The 23,864-nt window shown below is 38.0% G+C and overlaps 1 protein-coding gene and 1 pseudogene across 1 annotated transcript in view; both read left to right on the top strand.

Annotated features, from left to right (window-relative positions):
• Pcdh11x (protocadherin 11 X-linked) overlaps positions 1 to 23,864 on the top strand; it is a 625,310-nt gene that overhangs the window by 107,880 nt on the left and 493,566 nt on the right. The gene's annotated exons all lie outside the window — the stretch shown is intronic.
• Positions 2,132 to 2,227, top strand: LOC129669879 (U6 spliceosomal RNA; annotated as a pseudogene).

The raw sequence follows: 23,864 nt of genomic DNA, 5'->3' as shown, positions 1-23,864 counted from the left end.
TTCTTCTATCTCTCAAGTGCTGGAATTAGAACTATGCACCACCAACACAACTTGGCAGGAATATTTCCTAATAAGAACCTTTATTATCAGTAGCACTTTAAGAGTATTTCTTTTTTTTATACAAGTACCATTTTTTTTATTAATTTTTACTTTTTTATATTACTCACAGGTTATTTACTTTGTATCCCATCCATAGCCCCCTCCTTCATTTCATCCGAATCCCACCCTTCCTCCCTCATCTCCTCCCTGTCCCTTTCTAAGTCCCCTTCTAAGCCCATTTTTTTTTTTTTTGTGAATACAGGAGGGCTACTGATTTTTTTTTTTGCCTCAATTTTGTATCCAGCCACTCTGCTGATGCTGTTTATTAGCTGTAAGAGTTCTCTAGTAGAGTTTTTGGAGTCTCAGTGATATATTTTTTAATAGTTTTGTGTTCCCATTAGAACCTCTGCTCAGATGTAGCCTGTGGTAGCTCAGTAACCAATTGGTTTCCCATAGTGAGGGGAACAAGGACTATTTCTAACAGGAACTCAATGGCTGGCTCTTTGGCCTCCCCACTCCCCAAGGGAGGAGCAGTCCTGTTAGGCCACAGAGGAGAGCTTTGCAGCCAGTCCTGAGGATACCTGATAAAACAGGATCAGATGAATGGGGAGGAGGTCCCCCCTATCAGTGGACTTGGCAAGGGGCACAGTGGAGAGGAGGGAAGGAGGGAGGGACTGGGAGGGAATGAGGGATCGGGACACGGCTGGGGTACATAGTTAATAAAATGTAACTGATAAGAAAAAAATAAAATACGAAAAAAAAAGAATATGGTAGAAAGACATGAAATGTTAAAGACCATTTTTCATAATTTTAAGCCTACTGTATAAATTATAAGTAGATTAACTGATGAGCTGAAATACAGTGTATTTTATGCTATGTAATTGTTTTAACAAGTATTTTGATTAAAACGAAATTGTGTAAATGAAAACTAAAATTGAAATGTATGTTTAGGTTTTTATTTTTACACTTTATTCATTTTGTATCCCCCCATAAGCCCCTCCCTCCTCACCTCCCGGTCCCACCCTCCCCCCCTTTCTGCATGCATGCCCCTCCCCAAGTCCACTAATAAGGAGGTTCTCCTCTCCTTCTTTCTGATCTTAGTCTATTAGTAGTCTATCAGTTCTCATCAGAAGTGGCTGCATTTTCAGGGTTCAGGCATTTAAACAATTGCATTTCTAAAATTATCTTTATATTCTATATTGAAATATATAACTTACAAACCAGTATCAGTTGCTTTTTTTGGACTTTCTTTTTTTATTGTTTATTATTAGTTACATTTTATTAACTCTGTATCCCAGCTGTAACCCTCTCCCTTATTCCCTCCCAATCCCACCCTTCCTCCCTCAGTTTTTCCCTGCCCATTTCCAAGTCCACGGAACAATTTCTATTATTTATTTGTTTTCTATTTTCCTTGTTGGTTACCTTGAACATATTGCAAATAAAAATGGGTACAGTTAGGGGAAACATTTAAAAAAATAGTTTAATTTAACCACTGCTTTGATCAAAGTTTACTAATATTTTAATTGCAACAGAAGATACTCTGCCTCATTTTCTAATTAGATATTCCCACTTATTCCCATTAGACAATTCTACTAAAGTCACATTCTCATTAGAAATTCCCACTCAAGTCACAATTTTTAAACACTTTTTCTATGCTTTTTTGGGGGGAAGGGGGGCTAGATCTGTCATTGTAAATTTCAACCAAAAGAGTTTTATGTTAAATATAGTTTAAAGTTTAAATATATTAAAAGGTGCTTTAATAACAAACTTATATATGAAATTCATGTTTTTTTAAAGAGTTATTGTGTATTTTTCATGAATTATAAGCATCTGCACATGAAATCTGTTCTTTAATATGGTGTTTTTAATTAGTAGTGAGGTTTTAGGTTCTACTATAGCCATATGCTTTAATATTTTTGTATATTACATACACATTTGTTTTAAAAATTTAGAAATTAGATATGAATATTTTAATTTTTATCATTATTTTATCTTGCATCAATACATTACGTATATGTTACTTAGTAGTTTTGATCAAAAGTCCAGTAAGTTTGACAAGCAGTCATTTTATAGAAATAAAATTATTGTCAATGTAACTTGGCAGCACATATACTAAAATTAGAATGATAGAGAGAAGATTAGTATGGCCACTTTGCAAGTATAACTCATAGTTAATTATTTTATTTATAATTATCTAAATTAATTACTTACATTATAATCAAGAGAGCGGACATGGGGTAAGATGATCAATCCTCGTTTAGAAAGACAGATGGGATGTGCATTGAACGTATGACAGGAGTCTACTGAGCGCATTTGAAAGACTCTAACTAGCAGTGTTTTCAAAGCAAAGACTCATGACCAAACCTTTGGCAGAGTACAGGGAATCATAAGAAAGAAGGGGAGTTAGTCTGATGGGGAAAGGATAGGATCTCTACAAGGACCAAATATATCTGGGCAGAGGGTCTTTTCTGAGACTGACATTCAACCAAGGACCATGTATAGATATAACCTAGAACCTCTGCTGAGATGTAGCCTGTGGTAGCTCAGTAACCAATTGGTTTCCCATAGTGAGGGGAACAAGGACTATTTCTAACAGGAACTCAATGACTGGCTCTTTGGCCTCCCCACCCCCCAGGGGAGGAGAAGTCCTGTTAGGCCACAGAGGAGAGCTTTGCAGCCAGTCCTGAAGATACCTGATAAAACAGGATTGGATGAATGGGGAGGATGTCCCCTCTATCAGTGGAGTTGGAAAGGGTCATGGTGGAGATGTGGGAGGGAGGGAGGGACAGGGAGGGAATGAGGGATCGGGACATGGCTGGGATACAGAGTTAATAAAATGTAACTGATAAGAAAAAAATAAAATTAAAAAAAATGAACATATAGGTGCTGTTACACATGTTCTTATTGATTATACATATTGTGCATGTTTATGGATGTGTAATTGAAATGAGTATTTGATAGTGTAATACACTATCTTGTTAAATACCTCTTCAATGAAACTAACTTTTCTTCAGTGGAAATGCCAAGACTTGAAGAAAATCTTTTTCAGTTAAAAAGAAATCCATGTACAGTTCTTATCAAAGTTTCCTTAGCATGCACAGCTAAATTACCCATTTCCAGAAACTTTCATAACAATATTTTATCTTTTTATATTTTAGATATCCTCAACTGGAATTGTTTTAGCAGTTCATTTGTAAATGCCTTATTGCTTTTGCTGTCACACACAGTTTCTATTCAAGTAGAATTGATATTTTGTCACATAAAGCAGTTGTATTTTATTAGCTTTCGTATAGTCACACATACTTATTAATGAAAGTAAAAGCCTTGAGTAGATTTCCAGAAATATTTGCATTTTTCCTACTTATTATCGAAACTTTTATTATTCATTAATTTATTACATGATATGTTATTATTTTTGCAATATGGTTGACTCTTAAAAACAATACAAGCTTTTCCCCCTAAAATTTGACAAAAATATATTGCAAACTTTTCTTTTTTAGATTTTTATTATTATTATTATTATTATTATTATTATTATTAATTTACCATTTATTCACTTTGTATCCTGGCTGTAGTTCCCTCTCTCCTCTCCTCTCATTCCCACCTTCCCTCTTCTTCACCCTTGCCCCTCCCCTAGTTCACTTTTATTGGAGGTCCTCCTCCCCATATATCTGATGCTAGTCTATCAGGTCTCACCAGGACTGGCTGCATCCTCCTCCTCTGTGTCCTGGCAAGACTACATTCCCCAAGATATCTGAGTACATGTCAAAGACAGCCCCTGCTCTCCTTAGTAAGGAACCCACTTGAAGACTGAGCTGCCTATGGGCTACATCTGAGCAGGGCCTCTAGGTCTTCTCCATGCATGTTCTTGGTTGGATCATCAGTCTCAACAGGCTTCCTTTGGACCAGATATTTTTGGTTCAGTTGGTCTCCTTGTGGAGCTCCTATCCCCTCCAAGTCCTTCTATTTCCCCCTCCTTCAATAAGATTCCCTGTGCTTTTCCCAAAGTCGGACTATGGGTCCCAGCATCTGCTTTGATACCCTGCTGGGTAGAATCTTTTAGAGGCCCTCTGTGGAATGCTCCTCTCCCGTTACTTGTCTTCTCCTACTTCTGATGTCTATCCTATTTGTCCTTCTGAATGAAGATTAACGATCTTCCCTTCGTCCTTCCTTGTTGCTTAGTTTCTTTAGGACTGTAGATTTTAGTATGTTTATCCTATATTATATGTCTAATATCTACTTATAAGTGAATATGTACCATGTGTGTCTTTCTGCTTCTGGGTTACTTTTTCTGGATGATCTTTTCTAATTTCATCCATTTCCCTGAAAATTTCATGATTTCCTCATTTTTAATTGCTGAGTAGTATTTGATTGTGTAATGAACCACAATTTCTGTATCCATACCTCAGATAACTAGGATGTTTCTTGATTGTGGGTATTATGAATAAAGCTGCTACAAACAGAGTAATTTCTCAATCAAAGAGCAGTTTAAATTGTACTACATTTACTATGCAGTACTAACTAAACCAAATTGGCAATTGACATAAGTTATTTATAAAACTTCATAAAACAAACTTGAACACATTTATGCCTTTTATTATATAGCAGGAAAGTCGTCAATTACAAAATCAATGATGAAATTATTTCAATAGTATATTAAAATTGTAGAGAATGGATCACAAACACTGTTTGTTTATGCAAAGTATCTCTGGTAATTCATTAAGAAATTCAATAGCTCTTCAGTTTCATGAACTTGAGGTGATTAAATAAAATTTCCAGGTCTTATGTCAAGCAAACAAAAATTTATTCTGATATTCAAGAGTGGAAAAACACACAAAAACAGAATTTCATGGAACTAGCATAACCAATTTGTGAGCTACTGAATTTCATTAATATCTTTTCGTTTGATCACTCAGATATTCAAATTTATGTGTTAGGTAACATCATTTGTGATATTCAGATTAAATAGTTACATTTGTCCAAAAAATTCTTTATTCAAGTGAAAGTATTGAATATCCAGTTTAAATCATGGCTCCATGTATATGCTAACCAAGCAGAAGACAGAATGCAATTCTCAAAACATATGAAATTACTTTTTGGTCAAACTCACAGAACTCTGTAACCCCATAATTACATGAAATTTATATACAGGAATACAGAGTGATATAGCAGTAGTTTGATTTTACAGAGAAAATTATGTGGCTTGCTGCACAACCTTATCATTCTTCAAATCTAGAGGAATTGCTGATATTTAGCAACAAAATTTCATATGGTGCTACAACTCAACTAATCTTATAAATTTTACATTTTCATAAGATCAAAACATGTATATTTAAATACACAGAAGTCAAATATGTGATAAAACAATGGTTAAATCTTCTTACATTTGAAAACTAAAAAATATACATCAACCTCATGTTCAGAAATTGAAATAATTGCTTGGTTGTCTAAAGAAGATTTTTTGTTTTAATATGTTAGTAGTTCTGGTATACTTTGATTAAACTTTGTGTATGTATAAGTACATACTGCAAATGCATATTGTGTTTATTTTGTTCAAGTTTCTAGGAGGAAAAGAGTGACATAATTTCAAAATTTAAACAGCTGTTCAAAGATGATGTGTATACATTCATAATAAGCGGTCTTCTAGATTGTCTCACCTCAGTCTCAAAATATTATAATCCTGTTTCATTCACAGCATCCATTTATCATATGTTCAGTGAAAACTCCTGTATTTCAAAGTATTTTTAAATAAGTGCTAATGCTTATTTCTCCTTTCATTTAAGTTACTTGAATTCTATGTACTCGTAGTACTTCTCTCTATAAAGTATTCCTATTTTCTTACATATTAAAGATATGATAATATTATAGTAGTAAGAATAAATAATAATTTTTCATATCTAATTTTTATGTTCCACTTTTCTTGGACAAAAAGAAAGCAAAATTTACCTTTACTAAAATCTAACTTCTACTAAACTGGTATGATTAAACTACAACTGAATTTTCTTTCCACTGTTTTTTGTTTTTTACTTTTTATGTTATTTATTTATTATTTCAATTTTTATTTTTATATTAATTACAGTTTATTCACACTGTGTCCCAGCTGTATCCCCCCTCCTTCACTCCCTCCCAATTCTACTCTCCCTCCCTCATCTCCTCCCATGCCCCTCTCCAATCCACTGATATGGGAGATCCTCTTCCCTTTCCATCTCACTCTAACCTATCAGGTCTCATCAAGACTGGATGCATTGTCTTCCTCTGCAGCCTGGTAAGGCTGCTCCTTTAAACTATTACTGCAATTTATATCAACCCCAATTTTATTAAAGTGAAAACAAGCATGCAGTAGCTCTCTATATTAGGCTATCATATTAGTTTTTCTGTATTAGACTATCATTTTCATATATCTCTAGTATTATTGGTTTAGTTTATACTTTCTTCAAGAGATTGTGGAAATAGACTTGTTTTCATCATACATATGACTTCCTGTGTGAATATATATATTATTGCAAACATTTCAGCATTAAATATGAATTCACATATATTATAGGAATATTTATGAAGCTATAACTAGTTTTCTCACTGGCCACTGTGTTAAAATTAATCACTATTTGTGTCTTTTGCATGGCGTTAATATTAAAAATAGCAATAGAGGAAACACTGGATGCTACAAATGAGGAAATTTAAAATACATGAGGATTTCCAGGTTTTAGTTTGTACTTTGTAATTGTGCCTTTAAAAATGAATAAACATGTTTTGTATGAACATATTAGGATTAGTGTGATAAAAGTTTACCTGTAGTACTTTTAGATACTATGGCATCATTGTATTTGATACAATTTTAGTACCTATTTTAAGTAAAATGTCTGTGATGTGTAATGAATGTAGTATCTGTAAATAAATTTTTCCTGAATTGCAACAATTCATCTTCTGATATTCTTTGAAACACCTGTTGCAAGCAAAGTCTAATAACTTTATTAACATCAAACCTAATTCTAAAATTATTTAGCACAATAACTTCTAAATTTGTTATTTTATGAGTCATTATCTGTGATTAAGTAGCTGTAACTTTATATATTGACATCCTTGTGAGGTAACTGACCTTTTCTACTTATTCTAAAATATTAATATTAGTAGTATTAATTTGTATATATGATTTTTATTTTTACTTTTATAGTTTTATTGTATTTAATCTCCTTAATATTTATTTATTTATTTATTTATTTATCTATCTATTTATTTATTTATTTATTTATTTATTTATTTATTTATTTATTTATTTCAGTTTATTCACTTTGTATCGCTGCAGCCTCCTCTGTCTTCTCTCCCTATGCCCCTTTCCTAGTCCACTGTTAGGGGAGGACATCCTCTCTTCTACCTGACCATAGCCTATCAGGTCTCAACAGGGCTGGCTGCATCATCTTCCTCTGTGGCCTGGAAAGGCTGCACCTCCTCACCCCAGAGGGAGTTGGTAAAACAACCTGTCACTGAGTTCATGTCAGAGACAGCCCCTGTACTATAGATTGTAGTATGTTTATCCTTTAAGCTAAATATATGGCTCAGTGGTTCAGAGCATTGGTGCTCTTCCAGAGGACCTGGGTTCAAGTCCCAGCACTAACACCACAGCTCACAACTGTCTCTAAGTCCAGTTTCAGGGGATCTGCCACACTCTTCCGGCTTCTATGGGTTCTGCACACAAGTGGTGCAAAGAAGTTCATGTAAGCAAATTCTCATACCATAAAGTAATAAAATAATAATAATAAAAATGTAGATAATGTGTATACAGTCTTTACATTTTACATTTTAGTAAAATATTTAATTTTTGAACTCTTGATTTGAAAATACATGCACAGTTTTACAGTGAGCTAAAAAAAATGGCAAATGAGGCATTGTTTATCAAATATTTATTGAGTAAAAGGCAGTGTAATGCATCTTATTGCTCTTAGTGAAGGATAGGTCATAGATGATATGGATATGGTAAAATTCAGGTTCTATTCTGGCTGCTCTTTTTTTAATTTTTATTTATTTATTTATTTCTTACTTTTATTTTTAGTTACAATTTGTTAACTCTGTGTCCCAGCTGTATCCCACTCCCTCATTCCCTCCCCCTCCCCAACTCCCTCCCTGGTCTCCTCCCTGCCCCTTTCCAAGTCCACTGATAGTGGAGGAACTCCTCCCCTTTCATTTGACCCTGTTTTATCAGGTATCTTCAAGGCTGGCTGCAAAGTCCTCCTCTGTGGCCTAAGAGGACTGATCCTCCCCTTGGGGGGGGGGACACAAAGAGCCTGCCCTTGAGATCCTGTTATAAATAGTCCTTGTTCCCCTTGGTTTGGAAAACTACTTGGTTACTGAGCTACCACGGGCCACATCCCAGCAGAAGTTCTATGTTATATCCATATAACATATGTGTCACTCTCAGAAAAGGCCCTGTGCCCGGATATATTTAGTACTTGTAGAGCTCCTATCCTTTCAATATCATACTAACTCCCCTTCTTTCATATGATTCCCTGAACTCTGCCATGGTTTGGTTATGAGTCTTAGTGTCTGCTTTGAAACACTGCTAGGTAGAGTCTTTCAGATGCCTTTTGCGGTAGACTCCTGTCATAAGTTCAATGCACATCCCATTTGTCTTTCTAAATGAGGATTGATCATCTTCACCCATGTCCACTTACTTGATTATCTTCTTTAGGTGTGTAGATTTCATTATGTTTATCATGTCTTTTAGGTCTATATAAGTGAGTATATACCAAGTTTGTCTTTCTCCTTCTGGGATACTTCACTCAGAATGATCTTTTCTAGATCCCACCATTTGCCAGCAAATTTCATGATTTCCTCGTTTTTGATTGCTGAGTAGTATTCCATTGTGTAAAAATACCACAATCTCTGTATCCATTCCTCTGTTGATGGACATCTGGGTTGTTTCCAAGTTATGGCTATTACAAATAAAGCTACTACAAACATGGTTGAACAAATGTCATAGTTGTGTACTTGAGCAAATTTTGGGTATATACCTAGGAGTGGTATAACTGGGTCTTGAGGTAGCACTACTCCTAATTGTCTGAGAAAGTGCCAGATTGACTTCCACAGTGGTTGTACCAGTTTACATTCCCACCAGCAATGGAGGAGGGTCCTTTTTCTCCACAACCTCTCCAGCATGTGTTGTCACTTGAGTTTTTCATCTTGGCCATTCTGATGGGTGTAAGGTGAAATCTCAGGGTTGTTTTGATTTGCATTTCCCTAATGGCTAATGAGGTTGAGCATTTCTTTAAGTGGTTCTCTGCCATTTGATGTTCCTCTTTCGAGAATTCTCTGTTTAGCTCCATTCCCCATTTTTTAATGGGATTACTTGGTTTGTTGTTTTTCTGCTTCTTTAGTTCTTTATATATACTTGATATTAGCCCTCTGTCAGATAAAGGGTTGGTGAAGATTCTTTCCCAATCTGTAGGCAGTCGTTTTGTTTTGATGAGAGTGTCTTTTGCTTTACAGAAGCTTTTCAGTTTCATGAGGTTCCATTTATTGATTGTTGCTCTTAGAGCCTGTGCTGTTGGTGTTCTGTTCAGGAAGTTGTCTCCTGTGCCAGTGAGTTCTAGGCTGTTCCCCACTTTTTTTTCCAACTGATTTAGAGTATCTGGTTTTATGTTGAGGTCCTTGATCCACTTGGACTTTAGTTTTGTGCAGGGTGATAAATATGGATCTATTTTCATTTTTCTACGCGTAGACATCCAGTTGGACCAGCACCATTTGTTGAATATACTGTCTTTTTTCCATTGAATGGATTTGCCATCTTTGTCAAATATCGAGTATTCATAGGTGTGTGGGTTTATTTCTGGGTCTTCTATGCGGTTCCATTGATCCTCCTTGCTGTTTCTATGCCAATACCATACAGTTTTTATTGCTGTTGCCCTGTAGTACAGATTGAGATCGGGGATGGTGATACCTCCAGATGATCTGTTGTTGTACAGGATCGTTTTGGAGATTCTGGACATTTTGTTTCTTTATATGAAGCGGAGAATCTTTTTTTCAAGGTCTGTAAAGAAATGAGTTGGTATTTTGATGGGTATTGCATTGAATCTGTAGATTGCTTTTGGCAGGATGGACATTTTCACAATGTGAACCCTACCAATCCATGAGCACGGGAGATCTTTCCATCTTCTGAGATCTTCTTCGATTTCTTTCTTCAGAGATTTGAAGTTTTTCTCAAACAGGTCTTTCACTTCCTTGGTTAGAGTCACCCCAAGGTACTTTATGTTATTAGTGGCTATTGTGAAGGGTGTTGTTTTCCTAATTTCTTTCTCAGCCTTTTTGTCTTTGGTATACAGGATTGCTTCTGATTTTTTTTGAGTTGATTTTGTATCCTGCCACTTTGCTGAAGTTGTTTATCAGCTGAAGGAGTTCTCTTTTTGAATTTTTGGGGTTGCTCATGTATTCTATCATATCATCTGTGAATAGTGATACTTTGACCTCTTCCTTTCCTATTTGTATCCCCTTGATCTCCTTTGGTTGTCTAATTGCTCTGGCTAGGACTTCAAGTACTATGTTGAAGAGATATGGAGACAGTGGGCAGCCTTGTCTTTTCCCTGATTTCAGTGGGATTGCTTTAAGTTTCTCTCCATTGAGTTTGATGTTGGCTATAGGCTTGCTGTATATTGCTTTTACTATGTTTAGATATGTGCCTTGTATCCCTGATCTCTAAGACTTTAAACATGAATGGGTGTTGGACTTTGTCAAATGCTTTTTCGGCATCTAAGGAGATGATCATGTAGTTTTTCTCCTTCATTTTGTTTATGTTGTGGATTACATTGATGGATTTCAGTATGTTGAACCATCCTTGCATGCCTGGGATGAAGCCTACTTGGTCATGGTGGATGATATCTTTGATGTGTTCTTGGATTCGGTTTGCAAGTATTTTATTGAGTATTTTTGCATCAATGTTCATAAGAGAGATAGGTCTGAAGTTCTCTTTTTTTGTTGGATCTTTGTGTGGTTTAGGTATCAAAGTGACTATGGCTTCATAGAATGAGTTTGGTAGTGTTCCTTCTATTTCTATTTTGTGGAATAGTTTGAGGAGAATTGGTGTTAGTACTTCTTTGAAGGTCTTGTAGAATTCTGCGCTGAAGCCATCTGGTCCAGGGTTTTTTTTGGAGGGGAGACTGTTAATGACTGCTTCAATTTCCTTGGGAGATATAGGGCTATTCAGTCTTTCTACCTGATCTTGGCTTAATTTTGGTAAATGGAATCTTTCAAGAAAATTATCCATTTCATTTAGATTTTCAAATTTTGTGCCATATAGGTTTTTGTAGTGTGACCTAATAATTGTTTGGATTTCCACAGTATCTGTAGTTATGTCCCCATTTTCATTTCTGATTTTGCTGATTGGAATAGTTTCTCTCTGCTTTTTAGTTAGTTTGGCTAGGGGTTTGTCTATCTTGTTGATTTTCTCAAAAAACCAGCTTTTTGTTTCAGTGATTCTTTGGATAGTTTTATTTGTTTCTAATTAATTGATTTCATCCCTGAGTTTGATTATTTCCAGCCGTCTTCTCCTCTTGGGTGTATCTGCTTCTTTTTTTTCTAGGGTTTTCATTTGGGCCATTAAGTTGTTTGTACGTGATGTTACCAATTTCTTCTTGCAGGCATTTAGTGCTATAAATTTTCCTCTGAGCACTGCTTTCAACGTGTCAAATAAATTTGGGTATGTTGTGCCTTCATTTTCATTGAATTCTAGGACGTTGTTAATTTCTTTTTTTATTTCTTCCTTGACCCAGCTGTCATTGAGTAGTAAGTTGTTCAGTTTTCATCTGCGTGTCGTTTTTTTTTTTTTTTTTTTTTTTGATGTTTCTGTTGTTGTTGATGTCCAACTTTAATCCATGGTGGTCGGATAGTATACAAGGGCTTATTTCAATCCTTTTGTATCTGTTGAGGCTTGCTTTGTGACCCACTATATAGTCTATTTTGGAGAAGGTTCCATGTGGTGCTGAAAAGAAGGTGTACTCTTTTGAGTTTGGGTGAAAACATCTGTAGATGTCTATTAGATCCATTTGATTTAGGGATTCTGTGAGTGCTTTTATTTCCCTATTTGGTGTCTGCCTGGTTGATCTGTCCCTTGATGAGAGTGAGGTGTTGAAGTCTCCCACTATTAAGGTATTGGGATCAATGTATGATTTAAGCTTTAATAATGTTTCATTTATGAACGTAGGTGCTCTTGTATTTGGGGCATAGATATTCAAGATTGTGATGTCCTCTTGGTGGATTTTTCCTTTGATGAGAATATAGTGGCCCTCCTTATCTTTTTTGATTAATTTTGGATGGAAGTCTATTTTATTAGATATTAGGATGGCTACTCCCGCTTGTTTTCTGGAACCATTTGCTTGAAAAACATTTTTACAGCCCTTTACACTGAGGTGGTGTTTATCTTTGTTGCATAGGTGTGTTTCTTGGATGCAACAGAATGTTGGATCCTGTTTCCGCAACGATTCTGTTAGTCTGTGTCTTTTTATTGGGGAGTTGAGTCCATTGATATTGATAGATAATAATGACCAATGCATATTAGTTCCTTTTGTAATGGAGTCGGTGATCTTACCCTGTTTCATTGCTTGTTTTCCTTTCGTTTTTGTTGGGATATTATCTGTATGCCCTGTTTTCTTGGGTGAAGTTGTTTTCGTTGGATTGGAGTTTGCCTTCTAGTATCTTCTGTAGGGTTGGTTTGCTGTGTAGATATTGCGTAAATTTAGTTTTTTCATGGAATATTTTGTTTTCTCCATCTATGTTGATTGAAAGTTTTGCAGGGTATAGTAGTCTGGTTTGACATTTGTGATCTCTTAGAGTCTCCATGATACTTGCACAGGCCCTTCTGGCTTTCATAGTTTCTGATGAGAAGTCCAGTGTGATTCTGATAGGTCTACCTTCATATGTTACTTGGCCTTTTTCCCTGGCTGCTTTTAATATCTTTTCTTTGTTTTGTTGATTTAGTGTTTTGACTATGATGTGACGTGACGTGTTTCTTTTCTGGTCTAGTCTATTTGGAGTTCTGTAGGCTTCTTGTATATTTATAAACATCTCTTTCTTTAAGTTGGAAAATTTTCTTCTATGATTTTCTTGAAAATATTTTCTGGACCTTGGAGCCTGGAGTCTTCTTTTTCATCAATTCCTATTATTCTTAGATTTTGTCTTTTCATACCATCCTTGATTTCTTGGATATTTTGTGATTGGAATTTTTCTGATTTTACTTTTTCTTTGAGAGAAGTATCAATTTCTGCAAGTGTGTCTTCAGCTCCAGAGATTCTCTCTTCCATCTCTTGTATTCTGTTGGTGATGCTTACTTTTGTGGTTCCTGATCTTTTCTCCAAGTTCTGAAGCTCAAGGGTTTTCTCATTTTGTGTTTTCTTTATTGATTCTAATTCTGTTTTCATGCCTTGCACCATTTATTTCATGTGTTTGAATTTGGATTCCTGTCTCTCTACGATGCTCTCTATTTCCTTGTTCATTTCCTTTTTATATACCACTAATTTTTATCTCTACTTGTGCCTCTATTTGTTTGGCTATGTTTGCCTGTGTTTCTTTATGGCCTTTGTCTATTTCTTCTTTCTTTACCTCCAATTGACTGGCCAACTCTTTGAAAGATTTGTTCCTTTCCTCCTTATGAGCCTCAAATAATTGGGTAAGCATGGCTTTAAGGTCATTTTCCTGTGCTTCTGATGAATTGGAGTAGCCATCTATTTTGGGGTTTCCTGGTGTAGTCATGATGTCCTGATTTATGTTGGAAGTGTTCTTTTGCCTACCCCTGGCCATTGGCTTATCTGAAACCTTCCCTGTTTGTTTTTGGATTCTGCAAATCAGACTGGTATTGTCTCTCTCTGGCGTCTGGAGAGTTCTTCAGCAAGCTGAGAGAGGTCCTGTGTCCTTAGCGTGTGCTGAGGACTAGCTGTACCTGTGGGAGAAAAGTATGCAGGCGCAGACGGGAAAATGCCAGTGTGTGTGTGTGTGTGTGTGTGTGTGTGTGTGTAGGTGTGCGTGGACCTGTATCTCAAGGGACAGAGTGATGGCTAATATTGAACCCTTGAGTGTGTGGGAGAGGCTCTGCACTGTATATGTCGCAGGCGCTAGTGATGATTGCAGCGCAAATTCTGGCACTAACTGCCTTAACTCCTCAATTAGACCCACAGAGCAGGAACTTCAATGTCCCAAGTGCCCCTCTGTTTCCCAAAGTGGGTATATGGGTGGGAGGGGTTTCGATGCCTGGCTTCTGTTTTAGAAGGACCCACGATCTGGGGACTTGCAGATTCTCAAGGGTGCACTCACTTACAGGCAGGTCACTTGGCAGATATCAGGGTATCTGGGCTCTCTGCTCTCTGGTTTGGCCCTGCTTCTTTGATGTGCTCCGCCAGCTCTGTGCTGCTGTCACTGCCAGGTTATGAGGTCTTGCTGCAGCTGGAGATTTCAAAGTGGTCACGTCAGTAGGAATCGGGGTAAACAGACTTTCTGTTTTCTGGTTTGGCCCTGGTTAGTCATAAACTGGAGGGCTGATGTGCCCCACCAGCTCAGTGCTGCTCTGCCGCCAGTTTAGAAAGTCCCGTTGTAACTGGAGACTGGGTTGCTGGTCCAGATGTTTTCTGGGAAGTCCTGGGGTCTCTTCACTGTGCTCTCCCAGCGCCTGGTGTGCCTAGCTAGTGTGGCGTTTCTGTCTGGTTTTGGTGAGTATATAGTGTATTTTCTGTCACTGTGGGATTGGGCGGGCCGTACTGTCAGTGATTGTCATCCTGTGGAGCTAGTATGGCGTCTAGAAGACTTGGGCCCTGGGAGAATGGTGCAGCCACCGCGCAGATCTGGGACTCTGAGACAGGTACTGCTGGCACCTGCCGCTAAAGGGCTTGGAGCTCAGCCACAGCCACTGCAGATACCAGGCAGTTATGTCTATGCAGAGAGAGATGATTCCACTCTGCCAAGGAGGAAGGCAGTCTGGGGGAGGGGAGTGCCGCGAGATCAAAGAGTCGTTTCTCACCTTCCCCAAACAAGTCTCCGGGTGACTGGAGACCAAAGTTTTCGCCTCCTGCGATGTTCCCTGTTGTTTAGGAAGTCTCACCGTTGTTTTCCTGGGTTAGAGGTCCTTCCACGCACCAACTCAGATGGCTAACAATTCCACAGCTCAGAAACTGTGTGTGCTAGTCGCCCCTGGCTGCTCTTATTCTGAACTATCCCCTGCTGTAGCCTAAGTTGATTAAGAAAAGTGTATTAAGACAAAAGTTAGCCTTCAAGACAAGAAAATACTATTTCATTTCCATTAAAGTAAAATTCCAGAATATAATAAGATTAAAAATAAACAATTTTTTTTACAAAATCAGATTTTACTATGATTAGTGTGTGTGTGTGTGTGTGTATGTGTGTGTGTGTATGTGTGAAGTAAATTGACTTTCAGTGTTATAGCTTGAACACCCACCAGACAATTCTTGTTTTAAGAAACAGACTATAACATTGCCTGCACTCTACCCAATTATGGAAGAAGGGGGAGATAGAAAGTCATGGATGGTATAGGAGCTCCACAAAGAGACTAACAGAGCCAAAATATATGGGCCCAGGGGGGCCTGAAATAACTGACAAATCAACCAAAGACCATGAATGGAGAGGACCTAGACACCCTGCTCAGGTGTAACCCATGGGCAGCTCAGTCTCCATGGGGATTACCTAGTAAGGAGAGCAGGGGCAGTCACTGGCATGAACTAAGTAGCCTACTCTTTGTTCAACTCTGCCTGCTGACAAAGTGGACTAACTAGGCAACAGAGAAAGGGTATCCAGATTTTCCTGATGCTACCAGATATGCTAAGCTCAGGTAGAAGTGGAGAAGGACCTTCCCTATCAGCAGACTAGGCGAGGGATATAGAAGTGGTGAAAGGGAAGGTAGGTTGGAACAGGAGAGGGTGAAGGAGGGAGCTAGAGTCAGGATACAAAGTAAATAAATTGTAAATAATAATATTAATAATAAATAATGAAGAAAAAGAAAAGAAGCCACCTATAGGAGGGAATACTTACTTCCCTTCAGTCTCATACATATACTGGTATTATATCTACAGTCCATTCACATTTGTTCCTCTACTGTTAATTTATTTTTTAATTACAATTTATTCACTTGGTATCTCAACTGTCATCCCTTCCCTTTTCCCCTCCCAATCTCAGTTTCACTTCCTATCCTCCTCCTTGGTTCCTCCAAGGTTCTACTGATAGGAGCAGTCCTCCTCCCATTCCATCTAACCCTAACCTATCAGTTCTCATCAGAACTGGATGGATGGTCTTCTTCTGTAGCCTGATAAGGCTGTTCCCTCATCAGGGGGAGGTTATCAAAGAGCCAGCCAATGAGTTCAAGTCAGAGACAACCCCTGACTTGAACCCCTAACTAGGTACCCATTTGGACACTGAGCTGCCAGGGGCTACATCTGTGCAGAGGTTCTAATTTATCTCCATGAATGGTTCTTGTTTGGAGTATCCGTCTCAGAAAAGACCTCTGTGCCCAGTCTTTTTGGTTCTGTTGCTCTCCTTGTGGAGCTCCTATCATGTCCAGATCTTTCAACTCCCCCTTTATCATGAGATTCCCTGCACTCTGACAAATTTGTCTATGAGTCTCAGCATCTGCCTCAATACCCAGCTGGGTAGAGTCATTCAGAGGCTCTCTGTGGTAAGTTCCTGTTCAGTTCCCTGTTTTCTCCATCTACCGATGTCCATCCAGTTTGTCTTTCTGAATGAGGATTGATAATCTTACCCAGGGTCTTCCTTTTTCCTTAGCTTCTGTAGGTGTAAAGATTTATTATATTGGGGGCAGATCCATGATGGCGACTAGCACACAGTTTCTGAGCTGTGGAAGAGCTAAATGTCTGAGTTGGTGAGTGGAAGGACCTCTGAACACAGGAAAACAACGGTGAGGCTTTCTAAACAACAGGGAACATTGCAGGAGGTGAAAACTTTGGTCTCTGGTTACCGGGGGACTTGTTTGGAGAAGGAGAGAACTGACCCTTTGATCTCTCAGCACTCTCCTCCCCCAGACCTCCCTCCTTCTCAACAGAGAGGACTCATCAAGATTCTCAGTGCAGACCTAACTGCCTAGGGTCTGCAGCCGCTGAGGCAGAGCTCCAAGCATTTAGGGGCAAATGCCAGCGGTACCCATTTCAGGAGTCCCAGATCCGAGCTGCGACTGCACCATCCTCCCAGGGCCCGAGTCTGCTAGACACCATACTGGCTTCACAGGATCGTGATCACTGACGATACGGCCCGCCCAATCCCACAGTGACAGAGAATACGCTATATACTCACCAAAACTAGGCAGAAACGCCATACAAGCTAGGCACACCAGGCGCTAGGCCTCCCAAGCTTGGAGAGCACAGTGGAGAGACCCCAGGACTTCCCAGAAAGCATCTGGACAGTCTCCAGTTACAGTGAGACTTCCTTACCTGGCGGCGGAGCAGCACTGAGCTGGCGGGGCACATCAGCCCTCCAGTTTAAGACTAACCAGGGTGGAGCACATCAAAGAAGCAGGGGCAAACCAGAGAGCAGAGAGCCCGGACACCCCAATCTCTGCCAAATGACCTGCCTGTACAGCTAGGCCTCAGCACATGCTGATTACACAGGACTTCTCTCAGCTTCCTGAAGAACTCTCCAGACGTCAGAGAGAGACAGTACCAGTCTGAACTGCAGAACCCAAAAACAAACAGGGAAGGTTTCAGATAAGCCAATGGCCGGGGGTATGCAAAAGGACACTTCCAACATAAATCAGGATATCATGACTTCACCAGCACCTCCCAAAATTGACAGATACTCCAATTCAACAGAAGCACAGGAAAATGACTTTAAAGCTATGCTTACCCAACTATTTGAGGCTCATAAAGAGGAAACAAACAGCTCTCTCAGAACAATAACCATGCAAATTCAGTCAGTTAAAGAGGAAATGAACAAATCTTTCAAAGACTTGGCCAGTCAACTGGAGGTAAAGAAAAAAGAAATAGACAAAATTCTTAAAGAAACACAGGCAAACATAGCCAATCAAGTGGAAGCATATATAGAGATAAAATTAGTGGCATATAGAAAGGAAATGAACAAAAAAAAGAGACCACCATAGAAAGACAGGAATCCACATTCAAACAGATGAAGGAAATGGTGCAAGGCATGAAAACAGAATTAGACTCCATAAAGAAAACACAAACTGAGAAAACCCTTGAGCTGGAGAACTTGGAGAAAAGATCAGGAACCACAAAGATAAGCATCACCAATAAAATAGAAGAGATGGAAGAGAGAATCTCTGGGGCTGAAGATATACTACACAGAAATTGATACTTCTCTAAAAGAGAAAGTAAAATCAGAAAAGTCCCAAACAAAAAATATCCAAGAAATAAAGGACGCCATGAAAAGACAAAATCTAAGAATAATAGGAATTGATGAAAAGCAAGACTCTAGGCTCCAAGGTCCAGAAAATATTTTCAAGAAAATCATAGAAGAAAATTTTCCCAACTTAAAGAAAGAAATGTCCATAAATATACAAGAGGCCTACAGAACACCAAATAGACTAGACCAGAAAAAAACACATCACTTCACATCATAGTCAAAACACTAAATCAACAAAACAAAGAAAAGATATTAAAAGCAGCAAGGGAAAAAGGCCAAGTATCATATGAAGGTAGACCTATCAGAATCACACCGGACTTCTCATCAGAAACAATGAAAGCTAGCAGAGCCTGGGCAAGTGTCATGGAGACTCTAAGAGATCACAAATGCCAACCCAGACTACTATAACCTGCAAAGCTTTCAATCAATATAGATGGAAAAAAAAAACAAAATATTCCATGACAAAACTAAATTTATGCAATATCTTCACAACAAACCAGGCCTACAGAAGATACTAGAAGGCAAACTCCAATCCAATGAAAACAACTTCACCCAAGAAAACATGGCATACAGATAATATCCCAACAAAAATGAAAAGAAAACAAGCAATGAAACACGGTAAGATTATCGACTCCAATACAAAAGAAATTAATATTTACTGGTCGATATTATCTATCAACATCAATGGACTCAACTCGCCGAGAAAAAGACACAGACTAACAGAATGGGTACAGAAACAGGATCCAACATTCTGCTGCATCCAAGAAATGCCCCTCTGCAACAAAGATAAACACTATCTTAGAGTAAAGGGCTGGAAAGATGTCTTTCAACCAATGGACCCAGAAAACAAGCTGGGGTAGCTATCCTAATACCTAATAAAATAGACTTTCAACCAAAATTAATCAAAAAAGATGAGGAGGGACACTACAGTCTCATCAAAGGAAAAAACCACCAATAGGACATCACAATTCTGAACATCTATGACCCAAATACAAGAGTGCCTACATTCATAAAAAAAAAAAATTACTAAAACTTAAATCACACATCAATCCCAACACTTTGATAGTGGGAGACTTCAACACTCCACTTTCACCAAGGGACAGATCATCTAGACAGAAACCAAATAAGAAATAAAGTCACTTACAGAGGTACTAAATCAAATGGACCTAATAGATGTCTACAGAACGTTCAACCCAAATGTAAAACAGTATAACTTCTTTTCAGCACCTCATGGAACCTTCTCCAAAATAGACCATATAGTTGGTCACAAATCAAACCTCAACAGATACCAGAAGATTAAAATAATCCCCTGTATTCTATCTTACCACCATGGAATAAAGCTGGACATCAACTACAATGGAATTAGAAAAAAGCCTACAATCACATGGAGACTGAACAACTTGCTGTTCAACGATAGCTAGGTTAAGGAAGAAATAAAGAAAGAAATTAAATACTTCCTAGAATTCAATGAAAGTGAAGGCACAACATACCCAAATTTATGAAACACATTGAAAACAGTGCTCAGAGGAAAATTTATAGCACTAAATGCCTGCAAGAAGAAATTCGTAACATCACATAAAAACAACTTAATGGCCCAACTGAAAGCCTTAGAGAAAAAAGAAGCAAATGCACCCAAGAGGAGCAGATGGCTGTAAATAATCAAACTCAGGGTGGAAATCAAACAACTAGAAACAAATAAAACTATTCAAAAAAAAATCAATGAAACCAAGAGCTGTTTCTTTGAAAAAATCAACAAGATAGACAAACCTTTAGCCAAACTTCCAAAAGGCAGAGAGAAACTATCAAAATCAGCAAAATCAGAAATGACAAAGGGGACATAACTACAGACACTGAGGAAATTCAAACAATCAATAGGTCATACTACAAAAACCTATATGACACAAAATTCGAAAATCTAAAAGAAATGGACAATTTTCCTGATAGATTCCATTTACCAAAATTAAGTCAAGATCGGATAGAAAGATTGAATAGTCCTATTTCCCCCAAGGAAACAGAAGCAGTCATCAACAGTCTCCCTTCCAAAAATGATCCTGGGCCTGATGGATTTAGTGCAGAATTCTACCAGACCTTCAAAGATGTGCTAACTCCAATTCTCTCCAAACTGGTCCACAAAATAGAAATATAAGGAACATTACCAAATTCATTCTATGAAACCACAGTCACCTTGATATATAAACCACAAAAAGACCAAACAAAAAAAGAGAACTTCAGACCTATCTCTCTAATGAACATTGATGCAAAAATACTCAATAAAATACTTGCAAACCAAATCCAAGAACACATCAAAGATACCATCCACCATGACCAGATAGGCTTCATCCCAGGCATGCAAGGGTGGTTCAACATACAGAAATCCATCAATGTAATCCACCACATAAACAAACTGTAAGAGAAAAACCACATGATCATCTCCTTAGATACTGAAAAAGCATATGAAAAAGTCGAAGACCCATTAATGTTTAAAGTCTTGGAGAGATCAGGGATACAAGACACATATCTAAACATAGTAAAGGCAATATATAGTAAACCTATAGTCAACATCAAACTCAATGGAGAGAAACTTAAATCAATTCCACTGAAATCAGGGACAAGACAAGGCTGCCCACTCTCTCCATACCTCTTCAACATAGTACTTGAAGTCCTATCCAGAGCAATAAGACAACTAAAGAAGATCAAGGGGATACAAATCAGAAAGGAGGAGGTAAAAGTGTCACTATTCACAGATGATATTATAGTATATATGAGTGACACCAAAAATTCAACCAGAGAACTCCTTCAGCTGATAAACACCTTCACCAAAGTGGCAGGATACAAAATCAACTCAAAAAAAAAAAAAAAATCAGAAGTGCTCCTGTATACCAAAGACAAAAGGGTCGAGAAAGAAATAAGGGAAACAACACCCTTCACAAAGCCACTAACCACATAAAGTATCTTGGGGTGACACTAACCAAGCAAGTGAAAGACATGTTTGAGAAAAACTTCAAGTCTGTGAAGAAAGAAATCGAAGAAGATCTCAGAAGGTGGAAAGATCTCCCGTGCTCATGGATTGGTAGGATAAACATTGTGAAAATGACCATCCTGCCAAAAGCAATCTACAGATTCAATGCAATTCCCATCAAAATACCAACTCAATTCTTTATGGACCTTGAAAAAAAAAAGATTCTCAGCTTCATATGGAGAAACAGACAACCCAGAATCTCCAAAAGATTCCTGTATAACAACAGATCATCTGGAGGTACTTCCATCCCTGATCACAAGCTGTACTACAGAGCATTAGTAATAAAAACTGCATGGTTTTGACATAGAAACGGAAAGGAGGATCAATGGAACCAAATAGAAGATCCAGAAATAAACCCACACACCTATGAATACTTGATTTTTGACAAAGCAGCCAAGTCCATTCAATGAAAAAAAGACAGCATCTTCAAGAAACGGTGCTGGTCCAACTGGATGTCTGTATGCAGGAAAATGAAAATAGATGCATATTTATCACCCTGCACAAAACTAAAGTCCAAGTGGATCAAAGACCTCAACATTAAACCAGATACTCTAAATCGGTTAGAAAAAAAGTGGGGGACAGCCTAGAACTCATTGGCAGAGGAGACAACTTTCTGAACAAAACACCAACACCACAGGCTCTAAGAGCTACAATCAATAAATGGGACCTCATGAAGTTTAAAAGCTTCTGTAAAGCAAAGGTCACCATCATCAAAACAAAACGACTGCCTACAGATTGGGAAAGAATCTTCAACAACCCTTTATCTGACAGAGGGCTAATGTCCAGTATATATAAAGAACTAAAGAAGCTGAAAAGCAGCAAACCAAGTAATCCAGTTAAAAAATGGGGAAAAGAGCTAAACAGAGAATTCTCGATAGAGGAATATCGAATGGCAGAGAAACACTTAAAGAAATGCTCAATGTCATTAGCCATTAGGGAAATGCAAATCAAAACGACCCTGAAATTTCACCTTACACCCATCAGAATGGCTAAGATCAAAAATTCAATTGACAACACATGCTGGAGAGGCTGTGGAGAAGGGGGAACCCTCCTCCATTGCTGGTGGGAATGTAAACTGGTACAACCACTTTGGAAGTCAATCTGGTGCTTACTCAGACAATTAGGAATAACGGTTCCTCAAGACCCAGCTATACCACTGCTAGGCATATATCCAAAATTTGCTCAAGTACACAACAAGGACATTTGCTCAACCATATTTGTAGCAGCTTTATTTGTAATAGCCAGAACCTGGAAACAACCCAGATGTCCATCAACAGAAGAATGGATACAGAAATTGTGGTATTTTTACACAATAGAATACTACTCAGCAATCAAAAAGGAGGAAATCATGAAATTTGCAGGCAAATGGTGGGATCTAGAAAAAATCATTCTGAGTGAAGTATCCCAGAAGGAGAAAGACAAACATGGTATATACTCGCGTATATAGACGTACAAGATATGATAAACATAATGAAGTCTATACACCTAAAAGAGATAAACAAGAAAGCAGACACGAGGTATGATGATCAATCCTCACTTAGAAAGACAAATGAGATGTGCATTGGACATATGACAGGAGTCTACCCAGAAGGCATCTGAAAGATCCTACCAAGCAGCATTTCAAAACAGATATTAAGACTCATAGCTAAACCTTCATCAGTAGGGGAGTTATTATGACAGGGAAAGGATAGGAGCCCCACAAGGACCAAATATATCTGGGTACACGTTTTTTTTCTGAAACTGTTTCTCCAACCAAGGACCATGTATGGATATAACCTAGAACCTTTACTCGGACGAAGCTCGTAGTAGCTCAATAACCAATTGGTTTCCCATAGTAAGGGGAACAGGGACTATCTCTGATAGGAATGCAATGGCAGGCTCTTTGACTCCCCACCCCTCAAGGGAGGAGCAGTTCTGCTAGGCCACAGAGGAGGACTTTGCAGCCAGTCCTGAAGATACCTGATGAAACAGGGCCAGACGAAAGGGGAAGAGGTCTTTCCCAGTCCGTGGACTTGGAAAGGGGCAGGGAGAAACTGAGGGATGGAGGATGGGATTGGGAGGGAATAAGGGAGTGGGATACAGAGTTAATAAAATGTAACTGATAATAACAAACAATAAAAAAAAAACAAAAGAACAACAACAACAAAAATAAAATAACCCCCAAGTCATAAGTTAATGTTTAAGAAATATCAATTTCTAGCACACCAGACCTTTTTAAGAGAAATACTGATTTGCTTCTCTGTGTCATAACTGCAGAACATAGTCTCAAGCTCTTTCTTGCTTAGGTTAACACTGATAGGATTCATAGCTTGAGAAGAGTTTCCAAACTGAACAGTGCAAACTTCTCATGGTGGTGGTAAGAGTTGTGCTTTTCTCCATTTAACCCGGAAAGATCATCTGCCATCTTTAGTGCTTAAATTTTTCAAGTAGAAGGAAGAGGTTGTAAAAAAAAAAA

The sequence above is a fragment of the Psammomys obesus genome, unplaced genomic scaffold (genome assembly GCF_907164565.1).
Source record: "Psammomys obesus unplaced genomic scaffold, mPsaObe1.curated_primary_1811, whole genome shotgun sequence".
Taxonomy (NCBI): Eukaryota; Metazoa; Chordata; class Mammalia; order Rodentia; family Muridae; genus Psammomys; species Psammomys obesus.
Note: the sequence above shows the minus strand (reverse complement) of the source record. Positions and strands in the feature narration are given on the sequence as shown.